The sequence below is a fragment of the Saimiri boliviensis genome, chromosome 3 (genome assembly GCF_048565385.1).
Source record: "Saimiri boliviensis isolate mSaiBol1 chromosome 3, mSaiBol1.pri, whole genome shotgun sequence".
Classification (NCBI taxonomy): Eukaryota; Metazoa; Chordata; class Mammalia; order Primates; family Cebidae; genus Saimiri; species Saimiri boliviensis.
This window is the reverse complement of record NC_133451.1, coordinates 43,326,902-43,335,758: the sequence shown is the minus strand read 5'-3', so window position 1 is coordinate 43,335,758 and position 8,857 is coordinate 43,326,902.

Sequence of the window (8,857 nt, the reverse complement as noted above, 5' to 3'; positions counted from 1 at the left end):
TATGTTCTTCACATGTACCCCAAAACCTAAAATGCAATTAAAAAAAAAGAAGAAAAGAAAATCCTCATACACACACACACACACACACACAACTATTATAGCTGATAAGCTAGTTCAGCAAAGTTGAAGAATATAAGACTAATATTTAAAAATCAGTTGGTATTTTATCTTTGTCTGTTTGTTTTGCTTATTAACCCAGTCTTGGCTCCACTTTTGTATTTTTTAAACACAGTTTAATTGAGTAAGGAATTATTTGCAAATCTAGAAGTACTGGCTTTATTGAATGTTTTAGGCACCAAGATCTTTGACATGTGAGTATTTTCATTTTGTTTTGCCCTGTTTTTCATTTTTTTTTTTTGCTGTTGTTTTTAAAATAATTTCAACTTTTTATTAGATTAAGGGGTATATGTGCAGGTTTGTTATTTGGGTATATTGATTGACACTGAAGTTTGGTGTATGAATGATTCCATTAGCCAGTAAGCATGGAACACAACGGTAGTTTTTATCCCTCCCTCCTCCAACGAGACCCCAATGTCTATTTTTCCCATCTTTGTGTCTACGTGCACCCAAATGTTTAGTTCCCACTAAATAAGAACATGTGATATTTAGTTTTCTGTTCCTGCATTAATTTCCTTAGGATAATGGCCGCCAGATGCATTCACATGGATGCAGAGAATGTGATGTTGTTCTTTTTTATGGATGCCTCGTATTCCATAGTGTTATGTACCACATTTTATTGATCCAATACCCCGTTGGTGAGCACCTAGTTTTATTCCATGTCTTTGCCATTGTGAATAGTGCTGTGGTTAACATACAAATGCATGTGTCTTTTTCAGAAGAAAAATTTAATTTTCTTTCAGTATATACCCAAGTAATGGGATTGCTGGGTTGAACAGTAGTTCTGTTTCAAGTTCTTTGAGAAATCTTCAAACTGCTTTCCATAGAGGCTAAACCAATTTAAATTTCCACCAACAGTGTATAAGCGTTCCCTTTTCTCCATAGCCTTACCACCATCTGTTATTTTTTGATTTTTTAATAATAGCCGTTCTGATGGGTGTGAGATGATATCTCATTGTGGTTCTGAAAAATCAGTTGTTCTTATACATTTGCAAAGAACAATGTAAATATGAAATTAAGAAAACAATTACCTTTACAGTAGTATCAAAAAGATACTTAGGAAGCAATTTAATCAAAAAGGTTTAAGACTTGTATGCCGAAAACTGCAAAACATTGCTGAAAGAAATTAAAGAACAGTTAAATAAGTGGAAAGACATCTTGTGGTCATGGACTGATTAACTTAATATAGTTCAGATGGTAATACTCACCACTTGATCAATATATTAAGTATAATTACTATAAAATTCCAATCACCTTTTTTTTTTTTCCAGAAATGGTCAGCTGATCCTAAAATTCACATGGAAATGCAAGGTATCCAGAATGGCCAAAACAGCCTTCAGAAAGAAAAACAGACATGGAGGACTCACATTTTCTGACTTCGAGCTTTACTACAAGCTGATCTTAATCAAAATATTGTGGTACTGGCATAAAGATAGACATGTAGCTCAATGGAACAGAAATGAGAGTCCATGTTTCTAGGGTCAACTGATTTTCAGTAAGTTTGCCAAGACCATTCAAAGGGGTAAAGAACAGTCTTTTCTATTTATGATGTTTTAACAATTGAATATTTACCTGTAAAAGAATGAAGTTTGACCTTTACCACCTATGATGCATAAAAATTAACTCAAAGACTTAAATGTAAAAGATAAAACTGTAAAACTTTTTATAATAGATCACAGGTGTCAATCTTCTTGACCTTGAAAATTGGAAGATTTGAAGTCACCCCTTCCCCTTTCTCCAGGTGTCAAGGGACCAGCTCCCACAAGCAGCTGCTCATGACCTGTCCCTTGACTCATCCCTTTCACCCCTGCTTCCTCAGCACCCTGTTTGGGCCACTGTGTAAGGCCACAAAGATACCCTAAGTGTTATCCAGTGTAAACAGGATAGTTCTCAAAAGCAGTGCTTATCAAGCTACCTGTTGTGAAAGAAACATTTTTTTTTTCAGTTTTTCACAAACCAGTGCTTTTGTAAAGTATGATAAAAGTGAATAACTGTAAAATAAAAGGAAAAAACACACAAAATACAAGCCCAAATGTTTCTAGTTACACAGCGAGCACATCAAAATCATGATATCTGAAGAAAAAGTAGATAAACTGGACTTCATCAAACTGAAAAATGTTTTTCCTTCCAAAGACAGTATCAAGAAAGTAAAAAGTAAATCACAAAATGGGGGAAAATATATCTAGATCATATATCTAATAAGGGTCTACTATTGAGAACATATGAAAACCTCTTATAATTCAACAGTAAAAAACAAAATGGCCCAATTTAAAAATTAACACATATTAGAATAGATAGTTCTCCAAATAAGATAAGAAAATAGCAATAATCACATGAAGATGCTCAATATCATAAGTCTTTAGAGAAACGCATATTCAAATCACTTTATACCCACTAGAATCACTACAATAAAAAAGATACAAAATAAGTCTTGGCAAGGGTGTGAGAAACTTTTAACCCTCATACCTTTTTGGTGGCATATCAAATGGCATAGTTACTGTGAATACAGTTTGGCAGCTCTTCAAAAAGTTAATCATGTAGTTATCATATGGCCAAGGAATTCCACTTCCAGGTATATTTCTAAGAGAACTGAAAATATATGTTCATACAAAAACTTTTATCTAAATGCTCATAGCAGCAGGAAAAAATCCAAATGTCTATTAACTGGGAAGTAGATAAACAAAATGTGGTATGTCAACATAATGGAGTATTACTCTGCAATAAAATGTGATTATGTACAACGTGAATGAAGCTTGAAAATATAGTGCAAAGTGAAAGAAACAAGAAACAAAGGCCACATATTGATTCAATTGATATGAAATATCCAGAATAGGCAAATCCACAGAGAAAGGAAGTATACTAGTAGTTGCCAGGAGATGAAGTAGGGTAGGGAGAATTGGAAGTGACTGCTAACAGATGATGAGGTCTCTTGATGTGGGAGTAGGGGACAGAAATAGAAAAATAGAATTAAATAGTGGTGATGGTTGCACACCATTGTGAATTACTGAAAGTCACTGAATCGTATACTTTGAAAGTGTGAGTTTATGGTATGTGAATAAAATCTCAATGAAAATTATGTAATAGATAACATGAATAATCCTGTTTTTATTCAATAAATTGGACTTGTAGTTGAAAATTTTCAAAATAGAAAACTCTATCTACATACAGCTTCTCTAGTGAATTCTATTAAGTATTTAAAGAAGAAATAATATTATTATCAATTCAACACAAATTCTTCCAAAACACTGAAGTAGAGGGAAAATTTCTCAATCAATTTATGGTTTGTAATTACTGTGATACTAAAACTAGACAAAGACTTTACACACACACAATAAACCTAACAAACAAAAAAACTATGGACTTACATCCCTCATACACATAGGGGTAAAAATTTTAAACAAAATTTTAGCAAATTGAACCCTGCAATAAATGTATAAGACAAACCCTGACCAAGAAAAACAATGACCAAATAGAATTTTTCCCAGGAATACAAACTGTACTCAACATTAAATATACCAACATAATAGAATGGAAAACCATATGATCATTTGAATAGATACATAAAAAGTGTCTGACAAAATTTAACATCCATTGTTGATTAATAAAACAATTATCAGCTATTAGTGAAATGCCTGATACCGAGTCTGGGTAGGAAAAATACAAGACACACTTGGAGTCATTCATGTTGGAGTCTTCCTGCTGTATGGCCAAGCATCACTTAATGATGGGGATACATTCTGAAGAATGCATCTTCAGGCAATTTCATTATAGTGCGAATGTTACACAGTATATATATATAAACCTAGTATATGTACCCAAACTACACATATATGGTATAGCCTATTGCTCCTAGACTACATACCTGTAAAGCATATTACTGTATTGAATACTGTAAGCAATCATAATACAATGGTATATATTTACATATCTGAACAGAAAAGGTATAGTTAAAAAAAAAGCATAAGAATTAAAAAATATTAACAGTTCACCTGTATAGGACACTTACCATGAATGGAGCCTGCAGGACTGGAGGTTGCTTTGGGTAAGTCAGTAAATGAGTGGAGAGTGAATATGAAGAACTAGGACACTACTGTCTACTACTGTAGATTTTATAAACAGTGTATACTTAGGTTACACTAAATTTATAAAACCATTTTTTTCTTCAGTAATAAATTTACCTTAGTTTCCTGTAACTTTCTTGATTTATATTTTAATTTTTTAAAAACTTTTTGGCTGGGTGCAGTGGCTCACACCTGTAATCCCAGCAATTTGGGAAGCCGAGGCATGCAGATCATGAGATCAGAAGATCAGGATCATCCTGGCTAACACAGTGAAACCCTGTCTCTACTAAAAGTACAAAAATTAGCCGGCTTGGTGGCACGTGCCTGTAGTCCCAGCTACTCCAGAGGCCAAGGCAGGAGAATTGCTTGAATCTGAGAGGCAGAGGTTGCAGTGAGGCAAGATTGCATCACTGCACTCCAGCCTGGGTGAGATAGCCAGACTCTGTCTCAAATAAAAAATCAATAAAATAAATAAAATAAATTAAAAAAAACTTTTTGACTCTCGTAATAACATCAAGGTTAAAACACACATTGGACAGCTGTCCAAAATATTTCCTTTCTTTATATCCTTAAGACTAAGGATGTAAAAAATAAGATTTTTTTTAAATTTTAAAATCTATTTTTAATGTTTTTCTCTGTTTAAATTTTTTGTTAAAAATGAAGACACAAATACACACTTAGCCTAGTCCTATACAGGGTCAGGATTATCAACATCTCTGTCTTTCACCTTCACATCTTATCTCACTAGAAGTTCATCAGGGGCAATAACGCACATGGAGCTGTCATCTGTAATAACAATGCCTTCTTCTGGAATACCTCCTGAAAGACCTCCCTGAGGCTGTTTTACAGTTAACATTAAAAAATACAAATAGAAGTAATGCACTCTAAAATAATTATAATGAGGATAATAAATACATATACTAGTAACATAGTCATTTATTATCAAGTATTATGTTCTGTACCTAATTATATGTGCTAAACTTCTATGAGATTGGAAGCACAGTAGGTTTGTTTACACCCATGTAGCCACAAACACAAGTGATGTTGCTTTATAACTTTACATTTACTACAATGACACTAGGTGATAGGAATTTTTCAGTTCTAATATTATGGGACCATTGCCAAATATCCAGTTCATTCTTTACCCAAACTTCCTTGTGTGGTACATGACTGGAATTCAAGACTATAATTCAATCTCCACCTTTCTGCAGCATTCTTCCTAAAACACATGTGTTCTAGTCTCTTATCTTTAATTCATAAAGCTAAGTGACTCCCCGTTGCCTGAAATACAAAGCCTAAATTCTATGCATAGCCTACAAAGTACTTCATTTTACCTCGACCTTTTTTGTAGAGATGGTCTGGCTATGTTGCCCAGGCTGGTCTCCAATTCCTGGGCTCAAGCCATCCACTGGCCTTGGCCTCCCAAAGTGCTGCGATTACAGGTGTAAGCCACCCAACCTAGCCAAAAATCACTTTTGCAAACTTAAGATTATAGTACTAACAAATCTGTCTATTACCTGTGTGTGAGCAATGTTGTTTGAAGCAAAATCAACAAGAATGTAACATCCTATTCTTGACTAAAGAATGTAAGACGAAGTCATTTCATCTGAAGAAGTAGGCTGGATTTACAACTCAGGTGCAGAACTTCATACAGCGAGTTTGAGGACACAAGGTTTTACGTTTTTTTAAACTTGTAGTTTCCAGGGAAACAGAACCTTCAGTCAGCTGGGAGTCAAGATTATATTGTTCCTAACAGAACCCTAAACAGTGTTCTTAATGGAAGTGTTCCTAATGTAACATGGTGAAGACATATCACCCTTCTTTTTTTGAGTGATTGCTGCTGTCTTAAAAGTAACTTCCACAGCCCCACTATCTTCCTTCCCATTCCTAGATAAAGATCTGTGATACCTGTGCTACCCGCTGAGACCCTTCCTAAAGTAATTGAGAGCGAGGAGTTGTTAAGCCGAGTCCAGGTTTATTGTGGTTTGCCGGCAACTCGAGCGGGAGAGGGAAGAGCTGCACCCAGCGGCTGCCAGAGAGGGTTTTTATAGGGGCAGCGGCCTGTTTAGGCGAGGTGTTGCGGAGTGATTGGTGGAGGTTAAACAAAGGGGAGGGAAGAGCCTTGTGGCAAAAGGGGATTGGCTAGGTTTTGGCGGGCTGATGCTGGGGCGTGTATGGGTTTTGGCGGGCTGACGCGGGAAGGCGATTGGCTAGTCCTGTTGCTGGGCAGACCAACCTCCAGAGGCGGCCTGCTGGATGTGGGCCCCAGAGGCCGCCTGCTGGATGTGGGATCCTGGATATGGGGGATGGGCTATTTCTACCTGACAATACCCAGCTCAAAGCTGATTCCAGCTACCCCTATCCCTTTCTTAGACTCATTCAGCAAATCCAGGACTCTATTATAGTCCCTGCTTTCTATTACTGAGAGCTCCCGGATTTCCCATGATACAGTTTGCTCTTCCGCAAACTCGACTTTAATGGGTTTTTTTGTCCCAAGACGCTTAGCTGTCATTGCGTTTGCAAATATGCATTAAAGAGCTTGGGATAGAGAGATAAATGTATTCGTAAATTGCAAATGTATTCATGTTCCCAAACGGCAACGAACTATTTGTGAACACTACGGTCCTACATACGAAATCTCATAAACCTAAAGAATCTACTGCAAATCCCTCTCTGAAAGACAGAGAGCGGGTAAACAAAGCAGCGGTAAACTGATGACCCAGAAACTGCTATCTTCCAAGCCGGAAGAGCGCACTGCAGCACAGGCCTCTAACCTACTTCCTCCCTTCTCATTTCAGGCGCGCTAGAGCCCTTGCGCATGCGCAACGCCCGCAGGCCGTGCCGCGGTGGCTTCCTGCGCCTCTATCTGCATCCGGGTCTGTGGGATTTGCGCCCCGCTGGCCGGCCGGGGTCGCTCGAGGGTGGTCGGGTGTTGGCTGTTCCCTCTGTTCCGGCGTCGGAGGAGTTGGTGGGTCAGCCGGTAAGTTTAGCGGGGAGGCGGTCCAAGAAGGGGACTGAGGCGGGAGACCCGGCGGCGACTTAGCCCTGTGCGGGCTTTGTGCCCAGACGGGGACGCCGGGACGCCCGGCCGGGGCGGAATGGGGTCTCAGGAGCCTGGAGGCTGGGGGCGCGTGGGGTCCCCGGCCCTGCCCCTCGCAGACCTGTTTGTCCTCTCCGGATTTGGGCTTCCGGGAGGAGGTGTCCCTCTCTCGGGGCTTTCTCCTGACACCTCTCCCTACACTTGTTAAAAATTCGTAACAGTCATCCTTATTTGCATTCGCTACGGTTTGCCGAGGGCCCGACAGCTGCACGGCTGAGGGGGGTCTGCAGCCCCCACCTCTCGGGCGGGAATCGCAGCCTTCTCTGCTGCCTGCAGTCCCTCCTCGGGTCGTTCGCACACGCGAGGCCAGGCCACCCTCACCCTGTCAGGTAAGGTCGGGCGGAGTAGGGAAAAGCTCGGAGCAGAGGATCCGCAAGTGCAGATTCTGGTGCCGGCCCCGCCATTAACTAGCTGTGTGACTTCAGGGGTGTAGATGTTGCCATCCAGCTTTGAAGTTTTGCGATTTATATTCAGCAGCTCTTTTCCCTAGCGATGCACATCCAAAATGAATCAGCACCTGGGGGAAGACGAGGGAAGGGTGGTGCTCTGCTGGTTTTTGATGCTGAATTGTCGTGATGCCAGGGAATTGCATAAGACCTCAGTAGTTTAGATCTCTGAGGAATCGCAAAACCTGGAAAAATCAAATCTTAAAATCCTAAATAAATGTGGTGGAGAAATCGTTTTTTTCTCTAAGTGAGGGGATTCATTTGGGAATTTTGGAGGTGAACTCTGCATCCTCCAGAGAGTTTTTAAGAAAACAAAAAGTTGCTTGTACTTTGGTCTGAGAGACTTGCTTGAACTTCGTTTCAGTGAGGTGTGTAGTGTTCTTAACAAATTTCACCCTGATGATGAGTATCGCCTGTGATAATTTGTAAAAGCGGAGATTCTTTGGACTTCATTTCAGATCTTTTGAAACACTGTCTCTAGGGAGAGGGACCTGAAAATCTATATTTTTAACTAGCATCCTAAGTAATTCTAAACCAATAATACAACTTTGAGTCAGATACACTTAGTTTTAAAGCCAGCTCCCCGGGCCACATTTTAACATCAGCAATAAACTTCTCAAAGTTGCAATTTCTGTATCTGAAGAATAAGGATAATGATTTCAACCTCAGAGACAATTAAGTGATTCTAAGCCCTTTGACAATGGAGTTCTTAATTATTTTTGTGTCTACAGAAACTAGTAGAGTGTTTAGTATGTAATAGGTCTTCAAGTGTGTGTTGAACTGAGAAAAATAACATGACCAGGACACAGAAGACATTGGAATGCTCTAATGCTTCTCGTCCTCCTTACCTTGTTTTTTTTCATTTTATTAACAATCAGTTTGCCGTATATTCTTGTTAGAAGTAAATACATCATTTGATGGGCTTTACAGCCAATAATTGTTTCTGATTATTTTGGTTTAACTCTAAAATTGTTTTTGACATTAGATTATGGATATATTTAAATGGAGGCTGACTCCATTTGTTGGACTGAATTTATGACTATAATTTATTTTCTGTAAATCAATAGTTGTTACTGGGCCAGAATTCTAATTTTTTGTGTTGTGTCAGAATTCGAAACTGTTGCCTTCTTAAA